Raw genomic sequence first — 24,072 nt, forward strand, 5'->3', positions numbered from 1 at the left:
AGATATTACAGCCATAAAGTTTTTTCTTAATTTAAATTTCAAAGACAATAAGCTGAGGCTGACACAGTTCTAGTTCACCTTGTTAACCTTACCTAAAGAAGCAGTGGAAATGTTTCTGCATTTGGTCGTTAGGCAGACTAACAAGAGTGATCAGCTGCATTTTGTCTCTTTTCTTACTGACTGCTGATGGGGACAGGGATCCCTAGAAGTGATATAAAGGTTTTAACATGTTGACTGGGTGTGATGAATGCCAGAACGACAGACACTGAAAGTGATCTGTGCAGACAAGTGGCCAGTCTAGATTTTTGTTTTTGCCCAGATTTAGCTTTTGAATTACTAGCTTTAGCAAGGAAATAGTAGCTCAATCCCAAAGTTTTCTTAGTCATTGGCCTTACTGCTAAGCTTGTAAACAAAAATGTAGAATTATTCGGGATACATTGTTCCTTTGAAATGTGCAAGTATGTTCTCTTCCCTGCTGTGAAACTACCAAAGACAATGGGCACCCAGCAGCCATCAAATGGTCAAAGGTCTGTCACTGTTCATTCCAGCTGAATTTTTATTGTATTTCCAATATTTCTGGGTTTGGTGTTTTTTAATAAAAGTAAAATACTTCCTTTAATAAGCAATTCCAATTTCTAATTAATTTGATTATTTTCTACAATTGAATGCTTTATAGAAAATGCTGGCATCACTGTTGGAAGTGGAACAAGAGAGTATGCTGTCCCTACCCCTGACAAGCTAATCTAGTAGCCTGAAAGTTTACTGACTGAATTGATTAGGATGAGAGTAAGTCTTTAGCAGCACTGTCAACCTAAAAGGTGATACAAGGCAGAGCGGTTTTGTCAGGTTATTGCTGGCTTCTGCTGTGCCTAAACATGTGTATTCAGCAAACCCAAGCAAACTGTTACAAGATCTTAAAAAATGGACCCAGCTGTTGCAGAACTGTTCTCCTGTATCTTCACTGGCTATAATTGTGTCTTTTCTGAAGATGTGAAGGATTTGTCCTGAAACAGGCCTCAGATGGACCTAAATTTGATCTCATACTTATGCCACTCCTTTGATTTCAGCTGACAGTTGCTTTTAACTTGCACAGCAGAAGTAAATTCAGTAGCTACCAGCTGTATGATCAAACCTGGTAAGTTACACATGCCTTAACTCAAGCTTCCATTTCTTCAACTCTCATCTTCTTTTCTTTACATAAGTAAGGACATAGACTGAACTTCCAGGAAGGAAAGGGTTTACACTAGGTAAACTGCACTGGTCTATTTCATGAAAGAACCCATCTGTTCCAAAAACTGATGCTTTGATAAAATCATCTCCTAGTCTTCTAAGTCCCCTTCTATATACCTGGTGCAAAAAGTGGTAGAGTGAGTTGCATGTACCATTCTACAGTAAAAGATTCTTGTTATATAAAAGACAATTATTAGAACAGACAGGAAAGATGGAGATACCATGAAATCTTGTCATGTCACAACTGGTTGTGACAATAAGCCTTACCAGCACATTTTTCTTTTAATGCCTCAAGATTTTTCTTGCAGTTGTTTTAAATAATTTTGTGTTACATACTGAAGATAGAAGATTGTGTTTGTTGTAATTTTATACTTTATACAAGTTGTAAGACAGTTTCTGTGAGAAGTATAAACATATAAAGTATAAATCTTGTAAGTTAAAGATTTTACTTGTGCACTTCAGGTACCAACTCATCCAATTAAAAATAGAGCAGCCCCTACCAACTTCTAAATGTGTATGTTTAAGTACTTTGTAACAGACAGAACTGTGGTAGTTTTAGAGGGTGATTTACATGGTAGGCAAGCATAAAAACAGTACTTATGTTTATTTTAGTGCAGATATAATAGTACTCATTTAACATAATGAGTTTAAATTGCATTGAAAAGGAATCAGTGTGAAAGTGATTTAGTGAAAGGGCTTTCATGAGATTGTTGTAGCAGTAGAGGAGTTGTCATCTAATAGAACTACATCTAAATGTTAATCCTGCCATTTATCCTTGTTTTGCTAGATGTCTGCTGTGTACCTAAATGTTTCTGTATTCTGTCTTCTTTATTTTTAAAAAAATATTTTTAGGAGATATTTCTAAAGGGAAAATATCTTCAATGAGCAATTAATTAATATTTCTGGGTATTTAATGTGATCTTCCATTGGTACAAGCTGGAAGTGTTGGTTTATATAATCTGAACAATTGTCTTTAATTTTAACAGTGCCACTATGGAATCATAGCTCTTTACTGCAGTTGGCTTACTATAGCGGGAAGCTAATAGCAGCTGTAGATTCTGAAATCTTTGTAGCACAGGCAAGTAATCACAGTCTTTTTCTTACAACTGGCCTGTCAGTTGCTTTGGTTTTTCTTCCCTTCTTTTTGCAATTGCTTTTATAATACATTTCAGTTCCAATGTGCTTTTTGGTATCTCTGATTTAATATGGAAAGCAATTGTATGCTTTCCATATGTTTGTGAATGACTCATTGACTTTGCTCTTCTCTGTCTGGCCTCTTTCCCTGTTTAGCAAATATGTTTTGATTTGTATTCGTCCACTAGGTGTTTAGGTATGGTTTTGGTTTTGTTGAAACTGTTCTCATTGTCATGTGCTTGCTTTTAGAAACAAGGACTATCTTCCTTTTTTTTTCCTTATTTCCCAGCCCCCAGGTACATGGCTACCTGATACTAGGGATTGAGTGCTTAGCAGAAGTATTTGAATAGCATACCATCAGCTAAAATGGATTAATTCTGTTTCAGATTAAGAATCTAGGCGAGTGGTCAAGTTTTATATGTTAGGTATATCTGAATGATTTACTGCCTGGAAACAGTTACATAGGAGCCTATGTTGAATTTACCAGACTGTGCAATGTATTCAAACAATTAGAAGGAGATTTAGGTACAAGCATTTGCTTTTCTGTCTTTGTTGTGTACTACTATGGCTCAGCTGATCTGCTGTGTCTAAGTTAGTTGTGATAACTGAAATTGAGCTCAAACATAATTGCATTAGAAACTGTACAGAAAAAAAGGTGTTTCAAGAAGTTAAAATGAGAACAAGTGATGGGTTTTATACTCTGTTTGTGTGTAGTGAGTTGGAAGGATGTTAGTATGAAAAGTTAAAGCCTCTCTCTTGCAAGCATCATAAATCAGAGGGGGAAATGGTGGCAACAGGGATAACTAGAGTGTGGTGAGGAATTTATCATTCTGAATGTCAAAGCAGTGCTTATTCTATTCTTTCTGACTCTTAAATGGTTTAAAATTTTTTCTCATGCTGTGCCTCTAAAAATGCTAAAAATGATACTTTGTGTTAACGCACTTCAGTTGTGGAAGGTTTATAATGAAGTTGAAAACTAAGGCTTTTAAATGTATGAAAAAACTAAAATGGGAGTTACTCTTTCTGGGTTTAAGTTACTGATCTTCTTTTGAAGAACGATGAACCTTTTGAAGGGAAATGTGCTTCTGAGTCAGACACTGATTGTCTTTTGGTAGGTAGAAATACTTCTGTTCTGCATGTAGGCCACTTAGAATATATGTTAACAGTTATTTCTGTCCTGAATCAGTCATAAAGTTAAATTCAGCTGTCTTGATGAAATGTTATCCAAAAAATGCAAGGTAGAGAAAAATGTGTAATAGCTTTGTTATGCCCTGTTTATTCACTGAAATACTACAAAGCAGTTTAATCTGCAGGGGTTAGAAACTATTTAACCATTGAAAAAAAATACCACCACCAAACCCCTCAAGCTAATGCAAATACTTAGCATATCAGAGCTCAGAATCATCAATATCCCTTCTGTATCAAACAAACAATGTACTTAGAAATAGGGCAGAAAACCCCTTGTTTAGAAGAATCTGTAAATAAAGATTATAGATTTAAAAAAACCCTAACAAAACCCTAAACCCTTAGAAAGTATACTGAACACTCTCCAGGTTTGGAAAAATCTGGAAAGAATGAATAAAGCTATTCTTACTTGTGATTATCAGTGGTTCTTTGTTCATTCTTTTCTCATTTGTTTTTAACACCTTGATTTGCAACTTCACCTTTTCTGACAGCACTGTGCAAAGACAGGTACACTTGTGAACCTAGTGAAAACATTTAACAAAAACTTTGAAAGAGAAGTAAGGTGCTCTGTAACTAAATAATTTTATTCTGGGTTTGCTACCTGGATGAGATAGTAAATAAAACAATATTTTTGAGAAAAAAACCCTCATCATAGTAACTATACCACATATCCACCATTTTTTGTTCTAATGACACATGTATATAAGGATTTTAAAATTTCGGTTTTAATTCTACTGTAGAGTAATGAATGGAATATTTGTGTGTGAGGAAAGACAAAACTTCTTAAGACTAGTGTTCATCCATCCTGAAGAGACATTTAATGAAAAGTAATGGTGTAATAGAATTACTTCGTAATTTTTTAATTTCAGGTTTTGCACCTGCTTTCACAAATTGTACGACACTTTGTAAAGACTGAACTGGAAATAACACTGTCTTTAGGAAGTAGTAGAAGTAATTGATAGCATGCTCTTTTTTAGAAACTCAGCATTTCATGTTTACAACTAATATATTCAAAGCATGAGCCAAAGGCAGTTATTTTGTCCTTCAGTTTTTCACTATTTTTTGTAACTATGTAAGAATTTGTGGAGCATGAGGATTCTTGCTCATATTCTTCAGTTTTTCTGTAGGATCATAATGGAAGTCCCAGTTGTAAGGATTGGTACTCTACTTTGATGCAGCTGGAGACCTCTGTCTGTGGGTTTAGGGTATTCTTTTGGATGGAAGTTGTAGTTAAACTGTTGGTTGTTGAACAGTAAATGAAAAAGTTTGCATTCTTTTATGCAGCTCTGTTAAGAGCCAACTTGCAGTGAATTCTTTCTAAAAAACATGAATTCCAAATGTATCCATTACTGATAAATACACTGTCTAATTCTCCTTAGCCAGCAAGCAGAACTGGAAAAAAACTGCCACAGAGTTTATTACTTTTGAGAGACAGAGGCTTTTTTCTGGCATCTCCCCACAATCACTGTTTGCAAGTACAGCATAATTGCTAATGTACATGGGGCCTTCCATTTCAGCTGCTTGGTGCACGTATATGTGGAATTTAAATTTACTGTCACAGAGCTCTCCTTGATTTCTTTTGCTATGCCTTGGTCCCTCATTTTGCACCTGCAGTAATTTTGTGGAAATTGTGTACTATAACATTACAGTGCAAAGAGGAAAATGTCTGCAAATTTTGAAATCCAAAGAGAGCCCCATCTGCAAACCAGACTGCACATCCCTATTTGTGTTACATGGGACATTTATTCCAGGATTTATTAAAACTGGGGTTGTGATTGGAGCTTTAGCTCAGCTCTTTATGTTTATTCCTACTAATCCAGCAGTAAGGATTTCCAGGGTAGATGTCCTTTATAAAGTCCTGTCTCTGTGAGAGCTCAAATAAATTGTCTCGCAGTGAAACTGGACAGAATTACATTCAGTAAAAAGAAGAAGCTTTAAATTTTTGATTTGTGTTGATAGTTTTGTCTTGACTGTTGAAAATTCTATTTAAGCAAATGGCTTGTTTCCGACTAATACTTGGATAGTCACATAAAAACAGTCTTGATTCTTGCATTTTTTGGCCAAAATCTCTGTAGAAACTTACCAGACTACCTCAAATTTATGACTTAGTCAACTGAAAGCATTGCAGTACCATCCAAATGTTGTAGCAGCTACTATGGCTTTCTCTGAGATTCCTGTTTTAAAGAAAAGAATAACAGAAGTTGATTTACCCCTAATTTTTAATCAGGCTCTAAACTTATATTGTCATAGTGTAGACATTCTTACCTAGGGAGAGCATATGTGTGTATCTGTTTTTGAAAACTGATGAACAGGTAATTATAGCATTTTCTATCTCTAAATAATTTGCTGCCTCCTTTAAATCTGCAATTCAAATCTTCTTCCAAGGACTGAGTTTTTGGAAGTAGTTTTTTTCAAGACCCCAATGTGATTTTAAACTACAAGATGTCTATGTCTTCTACCTACCACCCCCCCCCCCCCCCCATTTTTTTCTCACTTTTTGTTTTGCTTTGTTTTGTTTGCTTGTTTGGGCTTTGTTTTGTTTTTTTTTCTCTCTCTAGAGGCCTATGCCACATCATTGTAACAAATATTTCTTGTTTTATTACCTTAATGATTTTTTCTTCTAGTCTTGCAGAAGCACCAAGCATTAGACATTCCCAGCATGTCTTGTGTAGAGCAGTCTAATCCTTTCATTCCCTTTTTCTTGTTTCAATGTTATGTGTAACACACACTAATGTGCACACCAAGCCTTGGTCATAGAGAATGGCCCATGACATTCACTCTATTTCTGTGCAAGGTCACCTGCAGTTTAATCATTCATTTTTTCTACTGCTAGGGTGCTTTGTAAGACTCCCAAATAACTGGTCTAAGATAAGATGGTCGAGCCATCTTTGTAATCTCTTTCCATTGAATAACTTTGTCTTGCAGATGCTTGCCTGCTACTTTAATTTCTTGTTATTTCCTGTAATGGTGTTGGTATGAGAAAGCAAAGACCTTTGTTATTACTAAGGGGTTATAGTGTAGGCAAAACCTAATAACTTTTAGGTACAGGTTGCTACCAGTGTTTCCCATGTGGCATGCCAAGACTTCATCTGAAGAGCTCAAGTTCCAAGGTTCTGCTCTCTTGGAGGAAAATGAATGCTTCCCCCTCCTTGGCTTCCTTCAGGTACCTCCTTCATACCTCTTTTGCTACCATGAAGGTAGCAAACCACTGTAGTAACAGGGAATTCACTGAGGTTCATGGAAACAAGGTGAGAGAAATCTAAGGCCTTGGAGCCTTAGACATGAACTTACTTGAACCAAGGTAGAGTAAAGAGCTTGTCATGGGACAAGTCCCAAAAGAGTGATGGAGTTCCAGTAGAAGCAGAAAGTCATTTTGGATAGCCCATGGAACCCATTGGTCTGTTGTAATCCTTATGGAGAGGTGAATTTCTTTTATTTCCAGCATATCTCTCAGAATGCAAAGTTTGCCCATGAGCAGTTTACTGAGCAGTAATTTGCTGGAGTTTTTTGACAAGCCTTTCTATGATTTGTGTTACTACTGACCTGCCTCCTTTGCTGTGGGCCTCTGTTAAGGATTCAGGGAATGTGGTATAGGACTGGTACAACAAATGTAGCCAACATATGTTACTCTTTGCAGCTTGGGAACTGCAGCAGGAATCTGCAAGATACAGGTCACCATGTGTAACAACATGGATAAGGGCTGCAGCTGAAAGTGGAAAAAAGTTTTGTACTTCAATCTTTACCTCTTTTCTCTTTTATTCTACTGCTTTTGCTACTTTACCTGTTTCTTCCCACACTTTCGTCAACTTCTGCCTTGGTCATATCATAATCCTAGTGATATTCATAGAGGGATCATAGAAGGATTCATTTATCTGCTGAATTATTTGGCAGGTTTGCTGCTGGGAGCTGCCTTATCTTTTTTAGCCTCATCAGTGTCAGGCAAATTGTCTTGCCACATAGTGACTACCATAAATCTTGTTTGATCTCTTCCCACAAGCATGGGACTATCTTAAGCAGTCATGGGGGCAGTTCCTGATGTCCTTGATGAAAACAATGGTATCTGCCCAGTGGATTGCAGCAACTGAGAGACAGAAGATTGCAGTGTAATATTAACTTATAAAACAGTAAAGTTTATACTGAGTATGTCACTTGGGTAGCATATTTTTACTACTGGCAGAATTGGACAGGTTATAGAACAGATTTCATCCATTTGTAAGGAATATGTGAACTGAAGCATTAATTTAATATGTAGCTGCAATCTGGCAACAGGGACATAGTGAACTTTCTAGTCATCTGTTCTCTCAAGGACATAAATCATAAATCAGAACTTCCCCATTGAAACTTACACTAATGCTCATTTTCACATTGTGGTCCCTAACTTTGAGAGGCAGCAAGAGAAGTCACCCAGGCATGTGAGAATTATCTCATCTAGAAGAACAGGATATAAAATAGGGAGGGAAGAAAAGATGGGGCGCTTTTGTGAAGAAGTTCAATTTAACTTCTGTGGCGCTGATTGCCATGGAGGTACACAAAAGCAACAACACCCCCCCCGCCCTTCACCAAGCCCTTCTCACTCGGGGGGTGCCTGGGTTTGCTTTGCCCAAAGGGTCACTAAAGGGTATCCAGTAGAAAAATCACTCCTACAAGAGAAGTGTTGAAGGCACTCAGTCCTAGGAGGTGTCCTTGCCTGGCATGCCAGTGTCAAGGGAAGGGCTTCCCCTCAGAGACCCACTACTCCCAGGAAAACCCCACTGTAGGAAGGTTTCTGGCAGGGTGTGTATAACTTAGTCAGGTTGGGCTTGTGGTCATGCAGGGTAACAGTCAATAAACTTCTCTAAGCCTCTGTGTGTGTCTGTGTTCTGTCACTAAAGAATGTTAGCATGAAGGGGAATTTAATGAGAGCGTGTAAATGAGTTTAGTGAGTTAGCTTAAAAGGAATTTTGTAATTGACACTGAAATTGGTTAATTTTATGCATTAGATTTAGAAAACTCCTGTTGATGTTATAGGTAATGCTTTTCCTAGTTTGCATTTTAAGAGAGTGTAAGGCTGTGGGAAGTGCTTCCTTTAGGCAGAGATATTCTAAGTGGGTCAAGAATGGTGCAGGGTGCATCATCAACTTCACCCTGGGAATGTCACTTTCAGACATAGGCAAGTAGCTCTCCAGTCATGTCCTTTCAGCTTTGCTTCTTCCAGAGATAGTAAGGATGATGCAGCAAGTTAGCATCATCATCATCATCCAGATTCTACTCCACAGTAGTAGAAACCTGCAGTTTCATTACTTTCACATTTCTTCAGGTAACTGTGGGGAGAAATTAGTTTTGACATGCAAGCAGTTCATGCCTGTGTTGCCTGCTTTTCAGTTATGTGGCTGTCTTACTCTGCTGCCTTGAAGTTTATAAGGTAGCATATCTTATCTGATAATGAAAGAAATCTGTGTTGAATTTCTTTGACTGAATTTTAACCAGTGACTTGAAAGGTGCTTTCCACAAAATATCTTTGAGTATCTACGCATATATCTTGTGTAGATTTTTATGAATGAATTCACCATCTGCTTTTCCCCCAGGTCCTGGTTTTTTTTTTTTTTTTAGTTAGAATAGTGACAGAAGAATATCTGTGGAAAAGGCTTTGATCCCAGCAGGACTTAAGTGATAAGCATAGTTAAACATGTAAGCATACATTTGAAACGTCTGAAGTTCACTCAGTACATAATTTACATTCTGTGTTCACATTTCGCTCATTGATTTTTGAGAAGGTGTATCCTTGTGTTCGTTGGAAAATTTCTTTATCTTTGTAGCATTACATAGGAAGCATTGCAATCATGTATTATATTGAATGGTAAAATGCATCTCCTTGTAATGGTTCACAATCAGATTATTGTGAGAGGGTAACGTTATGAGGTCTCTCTGAAAAACACTTTTTTTTCTGAGAAATGAAGTTTAATGATTGGAAATGGATGCTGAGAGGAATTCTAAAAGTAGCTGAACTGCTGCTCCAATTTGGCTGGGTTAGCTGAGCAAAGCGAAGCATTCATGTCCTTTTCCATTTTCCTTTTTCCAGTCAATGCATCCTGAAACTGCAGCAGTAAACCCAGGGTTAGTCAGGCAAATGTCCTTTCTGGGTATCTGCTCTCCCCATGTGGTTACATAACTGCTCTCCCCATAGGGTAGCACCGATGAACAGTCTTTAGTTTGTAGGTCAGGATTATTTGGTGATATGTGCTTGGTTATCACTGCCCTAGAGCAGTGATAACCTTCACTCCTTGAAGAGCCAGTTACTGTGTGTGCAGTTCTAGTTCAGTCATTGTTGACCCTGGGGATTCTGCATTTTTGTCTTGAATAATGTGTCACAGATTTCACAGAATACTCCAAGTTAGAAGGGACTCACATAGATCATAGATCAAGTCCAACTTTTAAGTGAATGGCCTGTACAGGGATTGAACCTGTGACCTTGGTGTTACTTCGTACCATGCTCTAAACAGCTTTTTCAACAGCTATCCATCTACCCTCTAGCAGCTCCTATCTCCTCAGTGAATTCTATTCCAGGCTCCTTATTTTCATTATATCTGAGCCAATCCCAGTGTTTCTATATCCTGCTGCATTAATTTTTACAGGATATATAAAGAAGCTTTCTTCAGGCGGAAGAGTCAGGGTGGTTCACTGTAAAATGTTTAAGTGGGGTCAGAGTTGAACTTTGCTTCTAAGGATTGCATAGAAAGTGGTTTGTATTTCACTTCCTGTTGTTCCCTTACTATGGTTGGAACAATTGCTCGGCTAATTTGAAGCAAGAGATCGCTTTGAAGTGTTTCTTTTGCCAGGAGATGTTCATCAATCACCCAACAATTTGAATAGATTTTAAAACTCTTCATTTTCCCTGCTCTGCAAATGACTTAGATATTTGTCTTTGGTATCATAATAATGTTTTTGTCTAGTTCTCCCTTAGAACTGCTCCCTTTTCTGTACCACATGAAGCTGGATAGATTCAGAAAATGTTCTGCTTCACTTAAAAACCTCAAAAAGACAAAGTCTTGGGGGAGTAATCCCAAATATTATTTTCATTATAGGGTTTAGAAAATCTCATAATTTGTATTAAGATTTTGGCAGTGCAACCTTTGGCAAAGTGGCTCCTTAGTGTAGATTTGTAGAACTGTGTGTAGGCTCGAGGAAAAGTATAACTATGGCAACACAGAGCTAATGTGTTTGCATAGGACTCTGTTGGTACAATTTAGGTAGGAACTGGAAGCAAGGTGTTAGCTTGGGTTTGCTTCTAACTATTCTGCAAAGCACACGATGAAATGCTAAATAATTTGATTAAAAAAATAGCCCCAAGGCTGAAAAATTGCAAGCATTCTGAGTTATTAGAAAGTCCTCCTCCAGAATTAAAAAAAATTTAATTAAATCTACAGGCTACACTGATTCTGAAATTGATGTGCTGCATCTGAAGGTAGCCAAGGGACAATCTGTTATGTATGTGATGAGGTTAAATGAGGCACAACTGTAATATGACAGAATTATACAATATTTCTTATACATGATAGACAAGAATAGTCCAGTTTATGTTGAAGCCCAGTAATGTGGCATAATGGATGTAACCTGCAGTAAGTAGATTAACCTTAAGTAGTATGCAATGCCAGTGATAACTTAAAGATGATTCTGGCAGGTAGTAGGAAATAAATGATTTTCTGAAATAAAAAGCAAGATGTACATTTCAGCAGCAAATTTCTGATAAGATAGAAAAATTGATAAATCAATATGGTGCTAGAGAAAATGCCCCGAAGAATAGATTATAAATATTATTGTAAATATTAGTAGTAGTAGTATTACTAAATTACAATAGCTGTTTGGCCGCACTGCTTCTGAAAAATGGCACACTCAGTGTTCTAGTGTTGGGGAGTCATTGCATGCTGCATACTTCACTCAATCAGACATTTGCATGGCTTGATTTGTTTCAGATGTTCTCTGTTGTGCATACGAGAGTAATTTATTTTGGCAGCTGGAAAATACACTTAAGTCTGTGGTATACATTGATTTGTAATTTTCTGTTTTCTTGCATGCTGATGGCATTTAAAGACTTTGAATTGTTCACAGCAGTAGGTGTTTATTCTAGGGGAGGTATAATAACATTCTTACACACTCAGTTGGATCTTGTTAGTGCACCCTACTGGTTTTGGTATGTGTTGGAATAAATGGATAGATATGGGCAACACAGACTCGTGCAAACGCATAATTATCTGCACTACATGAAATGTTTTAAACAATATTTTCTCAAAACCCCATTGTCAGGCACTGCAGGGAATGAAGATAAAACTGCAGCACAAAACAGACTGCCTTTGGCCAGTGGGGAAGAGGTGTATTTGTAGAGAACAAAAAACTGCATCAGAGTTAAGGGGATGACTCAATGAAAATACAGTCATCTGTCAGCCAAAAATTACTGCTCTAAAGGAGATAATCTAATCATGTAAGTCTCTTATGCAGTCATCACGTTTTAGAATGTGACTTCATAGTACATCTTTCCCAGTGTACTTTGTAGTCTTTTTCCTACCTGGAAAAATCTAGGGAGGGGAAGAGGAACTGCCTTCTCATTTTACACTAATAATATCCCATTACCACTTTCTGGAAAGCTTTATTTGCCTAGGTAGCTGTGTTTAGTAATGTTTACCTCTAAAAGCATAGTGAATATGCTGTTATGTCATGCATTAAGTACAGATAATTATTTTGCCACTTCCTGAGGTATATCTGTTCTGGGATCCACGGGAGGAAATCATCCCTTTAAGGGGAATGATGAAACTGTCGGTGACTGGAAATTTTTTGAATTTGTTCACACAATTTGAATTGTTTGAATTGGTTGAAATTTATAAAAACTAATCTGAAGTTAACTCCTAAGAAAGTTGTTACCCATGGTTGTAGATGGCAACTGATTCAGGGCTGTGATAACTGCAGTGCTTACATCCAGTTAATCTATCAAGTGGCCAGGCTCTATTGGAAGCTAACTTTTCCTGTGTCACTGCTTCTGATGCCTTCAAGATGTTATGGTGTCCTCACAGGAAATACTTGAGTTATACCAAGTCATTCAAATAGGTAACTGTGTAAGGAGTAGTTGGGGGTGATGGTTGTCACTTAAAATTTGCTGTTTTCTGAAATGTCAAGACAGAATTTTATATTACTGTGTTTCATTTAACCTTTTTCAACCTTGCCTTTTTGTTTTTGCAAGGTACTGCTTTACAATAAAGTGACTGACATAATTGCTCCTTTGCCCATCCAAAAATAAAAAGCCATTATCATGCAGGTTCTTCTTGACATTTAAAAAATATGGGTGGTCAGAATGAAAAAACACTTCAATGTCTGTAGATCAACTTAATTAAACCTGTTCAGCTATAAAATCTGCCTTGTTAAGATAAATAGATTCTTAGGAGTCTGACTTGGAGGAGAAAAAAAAAGATATTGATGTCTAGTACAATGTACACGACATCAGTGCAGCTGATCTTTTCTTAGTGACCCTCTATTTGCATTGCCAACAGTTCTCTTCAATTAAAAATGAGTATTTTAGCATGGGCAGGGAATAAAATCTTGGTATTGAGGTAGATTCTTGTAATGCTTAATACCTTGTGGTTTTAGAACCTAATTGCAGGAGTGGTGCATTGACAGGCAGGTGACAGATGTATTCTTCTGTTTTTCATTCCTCTGTTATAATAGTTGAGGAAAAAGGGTGAACTTGTGGAAATGCTCAATGATAAGAGGTACATATTTTAGTCCAGTATTTTGTGCAGAGCCTTTTAGAATGCAAATATATTAAAAGTAGTTGAAATGATTAAAAATGGCTGTGCTAATCTTCCTCTTTATGGCAATTATTCACATTTTCAGAATGACTTCCGTGACTTTCACCTCAGCATTAATACTTTAGCTGGGGGATATTTTATACTACATTTCCCAGAACACTTATGTTGCTCACATCTGAATATTCTCCAAATAAATCATAATCTCTCATTTTGATGCCAGATTGATGGCTTATGACTTTCTCATGTAGTGTCATGATCAATTCTTCTACAAAGTGCCTTATTGTACTGCATAATAATGTATAAAACTGTGTATTATTTATTATTTCCATTCTGAGGCCCTATTATTTCATTAACTCTCTGACCTTTCGTCTCAGATCTTATTGTTTTAGCAGAATATTTCTGCAGAATTAGAATTTTGATCTCAATATTGATATGTGTTCCTGCATTATCTTATTTATATGCAAATGGAGTTTCTTTAGTGTTTTTAGTAAGAACTACTTTTTTTTGCAATTCTTTCAATTTCTGGTAGTATTCCCTTGCTCACACCACCAAGACTGACAGAATGTTTGATGTTTAACCAACAAAAGTTCTTGCTAAGTATGAGAAGGAAGTGAAGGTCTGCCTAAAGTTTGTCTTGAACAAGACAAGCAAACTAAAATTTTTGTAGTTTAGGACTCAAAATCTTCCAGTGCAAACCAGGATTTTAGTCTCAAAAAATGCTGTGCTAATTCTAGATGTTGTGATTTCTGAGCAGGTTCATCATTTAGGCATCATGACCTTTTCCTTCAAAAATTCTTAGTTTATACGAAAAATACAGTAATTAGTTCATAAATGTTTTAAGGTGGCACAGATATTTTCAATTAAAACTTTGAGTGTTGAAACCAGTCCTGTTTCCCAATATCCCCTTCTTCCCTCCTCTCCTTCCCAACTAAAACACTGCATTAGAAAAGAAGATTGCTGCCCTTTCTAATTTGGTGTTTATTACTTCTTCTAATCTGTGGTTATAGCGCATTTCAAAGGTCTCTTGTGGTGAGAGCTGCTGCTTCCACATTCTTGCTTTTTCACTTGGTTGCTAATACAACAAAATTGATCTCACTTGAAGGATGATTTTGCAGTTTGCAGAAGAGCTGATGTGAAATCTCACAAATAAGACTTACCCGGGATTTAACAAAAAAAGCTATACTGCAACCAGGCTCTGCAGTGCCATGGTAATTGCAACATTCCTACTGCATCAGGTTCTATAGACAACAGTTTATATAATAAGTTCTATCAGTCACAGCTGATAATAGAGAAGCTACAGTTGCTTACTTTGGCCTTATTAGATACGGTTCATTAACAAAGTTGGGCTGGGAAATAAACACCAAGTGTCCTCAGGAAAATACTAAACTTTACTCTGAGGAAAGTGGTAAGAACTTTGATTTTTAAATGAGAACATTAGCAGAGCTAGGCTTTCTTACAGACTTCCTGTTTTATACAAAGTTTTGCTCAAAACAATATACTATAGCTGCCATTTAACTGTTTGTACTTTGATTGTAATCTCATACTTTATAATGAGAGCATGACAAGCTTCGTCTTTTCCTTGGCGATCACAGAGCGAACTAGGTTGCAAGAGACCTTTGAGATCATCAAATCCAACCTATGATGTAGCACCTCCTCATGAACTAAACCATGGCACTGAGTGCCATGTCTAGTCTTGTTCTAAACATGTCCAAGGATGGTGACTCCACCAACTCCCTGGGTAGGTGATTCCAGTGCCCAGTCACTCGTTCAGTGAGGAATTTTTCCTGATGTCTAATCTAAACTTTCCGTGGCGCAGCTTAAAACTGTATCCTCTCATTATGTCAGTGGTTGCTTGAGAGAAGAGACCAACCCCCCCTGACTACATCCACCTTTCAGGCAGTTGTAGAGAGCGATAAGGTCACCTCTAAATCTCCTTTTCTCCAGGCTAAAAACCCCCAGCTCCCTCAGCCATTCCTCATAGGACTTGTGTTCCAAGCCCCTCCCCAACCTAGCCACCCTCCTTTGGATGCGCTCAAGCGTCTCAATGTCCTTCCCAAACTGAGGGGCCCAGAACTGAACACAGCACTCAAGGTGTGGCCTCACCAGCACCAAGTACAGGGGAAGGATGACCTCGCTGCTCCTGCTGGCCACACCATTCCTGATACAGGATGCCCTTGGCCTTCTTGGCCACCAGGGCACACTGCTGGCTCATGTTCAGCTGGCTGTGCACCAGCACCCCCAGGTCCCTTTCTGCCTGGGCACTGTCCAGCCATACTGTCCCACTGCAAGGGGTTGTTGTGGCCAAGGTGGAGGAATTGGCACTTGGACTTGCTAAACTTTGTGGTGTTGGACTCTTCCCATTCCTCCAACCATTCCAGGTCCCTTTGCAGAGCCCTCCTACCTTCCAACAGATCAACACATCCCCAACTTGGTGTCATCTGCAAATTTACTGATGGTGAACTCAATCCTCTCATCCAGATCATCAATGAAGATATTGAACAAACCAGGCCCCAGCACAGACCCCTGAGGGACACCACTGGCGACTGGCCCCCAGCTGGATGCAACACTGTTCACCACCCCTCTCTGGGCCCTGCCATCCAGCCAGTTCTGAACCCAGCAAAGAGTGCTCCTGTCCAAGCTGTGGGCTGCCAGGCTTTTCCAGGAGTGTGCTGTGGGAGACAGTGTCAAAGGTTTTGCTGGTGTCCAAGTGGACAACATCCAAAGTATTTCCTACATCCACCAGAAGGATCACCTGGTCATAAAAGGAGATCAGGTTGCACAACCTGCCCCTCCTAAACCCATGCTGGCTGGGATTGATTCCCTGGTATAAGAGAGTGAAATAGTTAATGCCTTAAACATTGATACAAAATTTTGCTCATTATAGAAAAAACTGTATAACGAAGCTAACAACCACAGAAACCTTGAAGAACTTTGGACTATTAAGTCAAGCTGCTGAGATTAGATAAAGAGAAACTCATTCATCAATGATCTCAGGCCTGGGGAGAAACCAAGAAGGCTGAGGGAAAGGAATGCATCCACAAGAGAGCTAAACACTACAGGAACTCTCTCCTGTCTGGGTTTGGGGTGGGGGAAGACAACAGCCCACAGAATACAGGTTTACACAGCCTCCCGCTGAAACAGGGATGGGGGGAAGAGGTTTCAGGTGTAACCTCTGGTTAGAGGCAGTGACCCATCCTCCCTTACGCAAACTGGCCCAGCTGTGAATCCCCAGGAGGCCACATCCATGGGACATTCATGTGAGAGGAGGCTGAGGGGGTGTTACGATCTGTCAAAGGCCCCTAAAATGCCCCCCCCCCCCCGAGTCATTCCTGAAGCCTTGCACCACAGGACTGCACATGATGCAGCAAACCCAGAGTCTGTTGTAAGAGACAAGGGCAAACTCCCTCTGCCCAGGGAGGTGCTGGATTTTATACCTAGCCTTAATGTATGTTAACCATTGGATTCTCTGCTTTCTGGGGTACCTTGACCACCAGGAAGACCATCTGGAGAGGGTCAACAGAACATTGTTGGGATCCATGGAGTGGCGATATTTTCCTTGCTCTGTGTCACCCTCTTTCTGTCTTCCTGACCTCTCTTCTGTTTCTTCCTCTTCTTCTCTCTTCTTGTATTTACTATCCTAATAAAATCCATACTCTTGCCATTGGTCTATGGTTTTATTTGCACCTTAATTCAGGCAGAGGCATTTCTAATAACTAGATGATGCCTGGCCATCCTGTAGGTGTTGTTGTTCTATTTCTCTAGACTCTCATACTGCTGTTGTTATCAGATTTCTAAAGTCTATACCTCCTTGGTGTGTTCTTATGGCTGCAGATCTTCACAGCACAGACTCCTTCTTCTCTCTCAGTTCAGGGCTCCTCCAAAGCTCTCCCTGACTGGCTAACCCACCCCCTTTTATCTCAGTTATCTTCATTGGTTACAGCTGCAGCCCAATTAAGGACATCGCAGCTGCAGCCCATCAAGGACAACCGGGACCTCCTGGGGCAAAGCCTCTATACAGATATTCAAATACAGATATTCAAGTACAATACATTTCCTCTACTCTATTTCCCCTTTCTTTACTTACAGAACTAAGTTTTACATACAATACTTCTAGTACAATACACACATATTTCCCCATGACTCAAGGCAGGCCATGTACAACCCACATATTTCCCCATGACTCAAAGGCCATACTCTTTCACAGCTCCTTGACCCAAAGGCTATGTTCTTTTGCAGCTCTTGGCTGTCTTATCTTCTACCAAATATCACTGCAGCTCTTGGCTGCCTCATCTTCTACTAACTATCATGTCGGGGTCACTAATTGTTGTTGTTCTATTTCTAGAGTCCATATTGTTATTGGATTCTAAAGTCCATACCTCCTTGTTGTGTTCTCATGGCTGCAGATCTTCACAGCACAGACTCCTTCTTCTGCATCTTGTTCTCTCTCAGTTCAAGGCTCCTCCAAGGCTCTCCCTGACTGGCTAACCCAGCCCCTTTTATCCTAGTTATCTTCATTGGTCACAGCTGCAGCCCAATTAAGGATATCACAGCTGCAGCCCATCAAGGACAACCAGGACCTCCCAGAGCAGAGCCTATATACAGATATTCAAGTACAGTACATTTCCTCTACTATATTTCCCCCTTTTCTTTTACTTACAGAACTAGGTTTTACATACAATACTTCAAGTACAATACACACATATTCCCTTATGACTCAAAGGCCATGTACAACACACACATTTCTTCATGACTCAAAAGCTATGTACAACACACATAGCTCCTTGCTCAAAGGCCATACTCTTTTACAGCTCCTTGACCTAAAGGCTATGTTCTTTTGCAACTCTTGGCTACCACAGCTCTTGGCTGTCTTGTACCAAATATCACTGCAGCTCTTGGCTGTCTCATCTTCTGCTAACTATCATGTCGGGGTCACCAATCGTTGTTGTTCTATTTCTCTAGAGTCTCATACTGCTGTTGTTATCAGATTTCTAAAGTCTGTACCTCCTTGGTGTGTTCTCATGGCTGCAGATCTTCACAGCACAGACTCCTTCTGCATCTTGTTCTCTCTCAGTTCAGGGCTCCTCCAAAGCTCTCCCTGACTGGCTAACCCGCCCCCTTTTATCCCAGTTATCTTCATTGGTCACAGCTGCAGCCCAATTAAGGACATCGCAGCTGCAGTCCATCAAGGACAACCGGGACCTCCCGGGGCAAAGCCTCTATACAGATATTCAAATACAGATATTCAAGTACAATACATTTCCTCTGCTATATGTAGGTGCCGTGTGATGGCACTCAAGATGATGTGTTCCATAATCTTGCTGGGCACTGAGGTCAGGCTGACAGGCCTGTAGTTTCTTGGATCCTCCTTCTGGCCCTTCTTATGGCTGGGTGTGACACTGGCAGCCTGACAGTCATCTTGGGACCTCCCTGCTGAGCCAGGACTGCTGGTAAATGATGGAGAGAGGCTTCGCAAACTCATCTGCCAGCTCCCTCATCACACTAGGATGGATCCCATCTGATCCCATAGATTTGTGAGCATGTAAGTGGCTCAGCAGATCTCTGACTGCTTCCTCCTGGATAACAGGGAGGCTATTCTGCTCCCTGACACTATCTAACTGGACGGTTGTTCTGAGGACAACCTGTCTTTCTTATGAAAATTGAGGCAAAGAAGGTGTTAAGTACCTCTGCCTTTTCCTCGTCTTTAGTTACTAAATTCCCTCTTGCATCTGATAAAAAATGGAGGTTGTCCTTGCCCTTTGGCCATTAATGTATTTATAAAAATATTTTTTATTGTCTTCCAATGAAGTGGCCAGATTGAGTTCTAACTAGGCTTTTGGCTCTCTTAATTTTTTTCCAACATGCCCTAGCAACTCCCTTAAGCATTTCCTGATATACCTGACCCTCCTTCCAAAGGTGATACACCCTCTTTCTTTTCTTTAGCTCCTTCAGAAGCTCCTTGCCCAAACAGGCCAGTCGTTTTCCTCATCAGCTCATCTTTCAGCACATAGGGACAGTCTCTTGCTGTGCCTTTAAGACTTCTGTTTTGAAGCACACCCATCCTTCCTGCACTCCTTTTGTTTTGAGGGCTGCTTCGCAAGGTACTCTCCAAATAAGTCTCCTGAATAGGCCAAAGTCTGTCCTCTGGAAAGCCAGATGGCCTCCAACCACCACATTTCCCACCAGCCCAACTCTGTTTGCAAACAGCAGGTCTGGTGTAATCCCTCCCCTGGTGGATTCGCTCACCAGCTGTGACAAGAAGTTCTCCTCCATATACTCTACCCAGCTCCTAGAGTGGCTCTTCTCTGTTGTGTTGAGTTCCTATCATATATTTGGCAAGTCACGTACAAGAACAAGGGCTGGTGATCCTGAAATATCCTCCAGCTGCTTGTAGAATAAGTTATCCATCTCTTCTTCCTGCCTGGGTGGTCTATAAGAGACTCCAACCAGGATGTCAGCCTTGTTGGCCTTCCACCTGATTCTTACCCAAAGGCACTCAACACTAATCTCAATTTCTATGAGAAATATGGCATTGAGAGTCTTCCTAATATAAAGAGCCACCTCTCCACCTTTTCTCCCTTGCCTCTCTGTCCTTATGAATGGGTTTTGTGATGGTTCGTGGATTGATCTCAGGGTGCAAAAAAACCTGACAGGGCACAGGGGATTTGTAGTAATAATCAAAACAAATGCACCTTTATTGAATGACCACAGTAAAATGTGATAGAGAGATTAAGGGAGAGAAAAAGATAGAGAAAGAGAGAGAAAAGAGAGAGAGAGAAAGAGAGAGAGGGATATAGCTACCAAACATAGAGACGAAGTCCTTTGGTCCAGTCCAGTCGAGGATCCGCCTGTTACGTCAGGGAGATCTCAAAATCTCTAGCTAACTCAGAGGTTTTTATTATGATAACTCTATTGGAAATTGTGAGGGGAGGGAAAGGGGGAAAAACAGATACAATAAAGAATAGATGTAACAGGTAGTCCATGTTCTCAGCAGTAAGCGAGAGCCATTGTTTTCTTGGTCCAGTGGTCACACCTGCAGGCAAACATCTCGGTTTGGTCAGCTTGCCTCCCCCTACACATCTGCCCCAGGTTAGGGGTTTCAGTCCCAGTCCTTGGAAGGAGGAGAGGGGCCTTTTCACATAGGGGTTTCATGTCCCGGTCATTCATGGAGGCTTCTTACATCTCAGTCTGTCTGTCACAGTGGTTGTAAACAAGTGAGAGGGGTCTTCTGTGGGGGACCACCCAGAACTCAGGAGAAGTCCAGCCAAGCCAAGAGGTGGGACAGCTCCCAAGGCTATTGTTGCAAAAAGGGCACAGTGCCCCCTTCTTCTTCTCATTGGGGTCAGTCTAGCATACAGCAAACAACACCTGTGAACATTAGCTTAGCAATGCTCTCTCTCGGGGCCCTTGGCATGTGTAACTTTCTCCTACAGAGCCAGAGATTTAAGACAGGGGGGTCTTTTCTTCAGTGGTCCCCAAATGACGATCGTGAGGCAGATGAGGGGTATTTCAGACAGACTCTCACACTCTCTCTTCTGAAGAGCTTGTAGCCATCCATTGCAGCATTCCAGTTATGTGAGTCATGCCACAACGTTTTCATGATTGTGACTGTGTCATAGTTTCTTGCTGTACCACGGCTTCCATCTCCTCTTCTTTGTTACCCATGCTGTGTGCATCAGTGTACATGCACTTCAGCTGGGCTGCTGATTTCACCCCTGACTCTGGCTTATCACCCTTGGGCTTGTTTATGGAGAGTCTAGTTGTATCCCCTTCCCTCTTTGAACCTAGTTTAAAGCCCTCTCAATCAGTCCCACCAATTCATGGACTAGAATCCTTTTGTCCTTGATAGATGGAGTCCATCTGGCTTCACCAGGCCAAGTGTCATAAAATGATCAAAGAACCCACAATTCTGCTGATGCCACCAACCCTTGAGCCACTTGTTGATAATGCAGGCTCTCTTGTTCCTGTCATCATTTGTCCCTGCCACTGAAGGAACTGAGCAGAACATCACCTGTGCTCCTGCCCCATCAACCACTCGACCCAGAGCCCCGAAGTCCCTTTAATTGTCCTTCTTTCCAAGTGCTCTTCTTTTCAATCTCATCACTGCCAGCCTGGAGTATCAGCAGTGGGTAATAATCAGAGAGCTGAATCAGCTTAGGGAGTCTCCTGGTGACATCCCATACCTGGGCCCCAGGGAGGCAGCAGACCTCCCTGTGGGATGGGTCTGGTTGACATATGGGGCCCTCTGTTTCCCTCAGAAGGGAGTCACCTGCTGACAACCCTTCTTGTTAATGCTAGAGGCAGTGATCCATCTGGCAGACAAAGTCTAACTGGGAGGCTCTCTGGGCAGATTATTTTCTTCTATGTCTTCTGGCTGACCCTCTGGATCCAGGGCCTCATACCTATTCTGAAGTGGCACCTAGGTAGGTGATTGGGGTCAGGAAGAATTTTCATTACCTCCCTCAGTAGGGGACCCATTTCCACTCCCCTTAATCTACTAGGTCTCCTACTTCTGCCTGATGGTAGGAGGCATGGGAGTCCTCTGGCTCCTGGTGGGTTTCTCTCAGGTATGGAAGGGTAAAAACTTCAGTCTATTTCCCTTTCACGTTCCCTAATACCTCTTAGTCTTTCTAATACCTCTTACCTATTTTCTTAATCCTACCTCCTTAAGCTCAGCCACCAGACAGAGGAGATCATTCACCTGTCTGCACCACAGGCAGGCGTCCTTTGCACCATCCCATGGTACTAATGACAGGCTCAAACACTCCTTACAGGATGGGGTGTGGACAGATGTGTCCTTCTTGGGGGATTCTTTTGGGGTTGGTACTTTTACTATGTGCAGCTTTTGATTGTTTGGGGACCATTGCTGTTAAAAAAAAGAAACCTAAAAAGAAACAAACAAACAAAACCCCAACACAAAATAAATATCCCAGTAGCGGGAGGATGACTGCAACCTTGCCTGCTTGCCCTGCCTATGCAAACTGCTGCGCCACACCCTTATTTGCCTGCTCCAGTTTGCCTGCTCCCTAGAGCCTTCTTTTAATCCCACCTCCAATGGCTGGAGGAAGCCCCCCCAGCGCCTGAATGGCTAACGAGAGGAGAAGATCCAAATTTTTCATCATTAGGACATGACAGAACTTGCAAAATCTCTCTCTGACAAAATTCCATGGTTTAATTCCATTAAACATCTGTATTCTGTTATTTTCTTTTTTAGGTGGAAACCCATGTTATAGTTCATTTGAAATTTCTAAAACTGAGAAATATTCTACATGCCATGCAGTATGGTGGCTGTTTAAAAATGCATGCATTTTTCTTCTCTGAACTTGACCAGTTGAGTTTCTGTTGGCTTGGCTTGCTTTGTGTCAGAATAAAATTAATTAGAAGTGAAGGCATTCTGAGTGACAAGTTGGGCATGCCAGGATGCTGCAGATGTAGAGGTGATAGAAATGTACTATTTATATCTGCTCTTAATTCCAAAGTCACAACATGCAAATTTCTCACAGGCTTTCATGAGAGGTCAGTTGTGGAATGCTTTGGGGAGATATTTCTAAAATTATCAAGATTGGATTAAAAATTTAAAGTCAAAATAATAGATTCCAGGATGTGGGATTTTTTGAACGAACACTTGGTCTATATTGATCTATGAAGATTTTTATCATTGGAATGGAATATTACACTTTAGATAAGTGAAAAGGAATTAGAAATATCCTGGCCCACTGCAATGAGCCCTTACAGAGCTGCAAAGAGAAGGCTCTCCTTTGACTTACGTGCAAGGTGAAGTTTTTTCTGTAGCACAAAATATCTGTCTTGTGAATTTGGTTTAGTTATGGGAAGCAGGAGAGCAGGTAGTAAGTTGGAAGGTACCTACAGAGAAGCTGGTAATACATTTTCAAATAAGAGTGGAAAGAATATTTATGGGCTGGTTTGTGTGCTATAGCTACCTAGTGAATTTATAGTTCATGACACATCCTCACAGTTGGAAGTAGTTTTTGAAAAAGAAACCACTTTTTCTTTTACGACATTATTAGAAAAAGAGATTATTACTTTTGAAAGTGTAGGAATGTTAAGAAAGTACTTGCTTGGAAAGTAACTGCTGTGACTCAGCATGTAGCTACAATGGCCTACTGGAGCTAAATGTAAAACAATCAATTGATGGCCTTGCATATCTTAAATTGTTACCTCCTGCAGCCCTTGTAAAGTAGTCACTGTGGTGGCAGCACTTCTGCTGAGTTTAGAGTCCTCCAATGCTGCTCAAATGCAGGAGAACCATTGGAGTGAAAGGGATATGTAAGCAGACACACAGGTAGCTCTGAAGTTTCTTTGACAGTGTGGCAGAACTGCCTTCTGAGGTGGAAAAGGACTGCAGAATTGCCACTTTTTAAGTTTTAGGCAAGACTCTCAGCTGTTATCAATAATAAAAGTGGAAGTGCAGGACTTGCCTGCAAGATCTTGTTTGGACTGGATTTTAGTAAGAGTCTGATCACAGAGCCCACGGATTTTTATTTTAGAGCCTATAATAATTGGAGCTTATAAATACTTACTTTCTCCTCATTTCTCTCAGATCTTCATAAACTGCATTGCTGCTGCTTGGTTTTATTCCTTTCCCGTTTGGTTTGTTTGAGTTTTTTCCATCAGTTTATGTAGACTTGAGCTAAAGAGTGTAGTGTGGGTTTTGTATTTTATTAAACAGCTTAAGAAAAAACCCCTTTATCCAATATCTAGGCTTCCTGATCTTATCAGTAGTATCTTGTTC

This window comes from Molothrus ater, chromosome 1 (genome assembly GCF_012460135.2).
Source record: "Molothrus ater isolate BHLD 08-10-18 breed brown headed cowbird chromosome 1, BPBGC_Mater_1.1, whole genome shotgun sequence".
In the NCBI taxonomy this organism is placed as follows: Eukaryota; Metazoa; Chordata; class Aves; order Passeriformes; family Icteridae; genus Molothrus; species Molothrus ater.